This window comes from Geospiza fortis, unplaced genomic scaffold (genome assembly GCF_000277835.1).
Source record: "Geospiza fortis unplaced genomic scaffold, GeoFor_1.0 scaffold106, whole genome shotgun sequence".
NCBI lineage: Eukaryota > Metazoa > Chordata > Aves > Passeriformes > Thraupidae > Geospiza > Geospiza fortis.
This window is the reverse complement of record NW_005054377.1, coordinates 2,598,596-2,600,471: the sequence shown is the minus strand read 5'-3', so window position 1 is coordinate 2,600,471 and position 1,876 is coordinate 2,598,596.

The following is a 1,876-nucleotide window of genomic DNA, read 5'->3' as shown; positions in this document are numbered from 1 at the left end:
ACACCTCTGTAAATAAATTTAGTGCTAAGGTTTGAGTTTTAGCTGTGCCCAAGCTCTTCCTGACAGGGCTGAACTTTACAGGAATAAACCATGGAAAAGCACTCGAGCTTCTGCACCCCTGACCCTGCAGCCTCACCACAGCTTCCAAGGCCCAAAGGGGCTCCAGGAGAGCTGGAGAGGGACTGGGGACAAGGCATGGAGGGACAGGACACAGGGAATGGCTTCCCACTGCCAGAGGACAGGGCTAGATGGGAGATTGGGAAGGAATTCTTCCCTTGCAGGTGCCCAGAGAAGCTGTGGCTGCCCCTGGATCCCTGGAAGTGTCCCAGGCCAGGCTGAACAGAGCTTGGAGCAGCCTGGGACAGTGGAAGGTGTCCCTGCCCATGGCAGTGGGTGGCACTGGATGATCCTTAGGGTCCCTTCCCACCCAAACCATTCCATGATGGAAACACAAACCCAGCGCTGGAGGGGCTCTGCTGCCACAGCTGGGTGGCTTTGGGGAAGAACCTGAGGGAGATTTCAGAAAACTCCACGTGTGGTGTGGCCAAGCTGAATTTTTAGCCTTTTCCCCATTTTTTTTTCAGGAGCGGGAGGGTGCTGGGCCGAGGTCAGCAGGGACCCGGCGGTGAATCTTGTAGAGACTTGATGTAGCCAGAAGGACTTTTTTTCCCAGATAAATGTAATTATGTCAGAATTATTAATGCTTAAGACTATAAAAAACCTTAATGTTTTCCTGCTCCATTCCCAATCCCTGCCCACTCCCATTCCTGTTCCCATTCCCGCTCCATTCCCCATCCCTGTCTGTTTCCTTCCCCATTCCCGCTCCATTCCCAATCCCAGCCGCTCCCATTCCTGTCTCCATTCCCGCTTTATTCCCAATTGCTGCCTGCTCCCATTCCCGCTCCATTCCCGCTCTCTGCCTGTTCCCGTTCCCATTTCCGCTCCCTGCCTATTCTCGCTCCCATTCCTGTTCCCATTCCCGCTCCATTCCCAATCTCTGCCCGTTCCCATTCCCATTCCCGCTCTATTCCCAATTCCTGCCTGGTTCTGTTCCCATTCCCGCTCCATTCCCAATCCCTGCCTGGTTCTGTTCCTGTTCCCATTCCCGTTCCAGTCCCCATCCCCGCTCCATTCCCAATCCCTGCCTGTTGCCATTCCTGTTCCCATTCCCGTTCCCGCTCCATTCCCAATCCCTGCCTGTTCCCATTCCTGTTCCCGTTCCCGCTCCATTATCAATCCCTGCCTGTTCCCATTCCCACTCCATTCCCAATCCCTGCCTGTTCCCATTCCCAATGTCTGCCCACTCCCATTCCCACTCCATTCCCAATCCCTGCCTGTTCCCATTCCCAATGTCTGCCCACTCCCATTCCCACTCCATTCCCAATCCCTGCCTGTTCCCATTCCTGTTCCCATTCCCTTTCCCGCTCCATTCCCTCCATTCCGCCTCCCATTCCTGTTCCCATTCCCGCTCCATTCAGGCTCCATTCCTAAGCTCTGACTCTTCCCTTTACTGTTCCCTTTCCCATTCCCGCTGCACTCCTGCTCCCATTCCCTCTCCATTCACAATTTCTGCCTGTCCCCATTCCCGTTCCATTCCGGCTCCCATTCCCATTCCCGCTCTGTTCCCAACCCCGGCCTGTTCCCTTTCCCATTCCCGCTCCATTCCCAATCTCTGCCCGTTCCCATTCCCGTTCCCATTCCCGATCCATTCCCGCCCGCTCTCCCCAAGCTCCGCCCCTGGCCCCGCCCCTTCCCTTGGCCCCTCCCTCTGCCCAGCCCCTCTCCCCGCCCATCCCCACAATTCCCGCGGAACCCTTGTGGCGGGGCCGTGCCGCGCGCCCGGACCCTTTCCGCGCCTCGCCATCTCAGTGAGGAT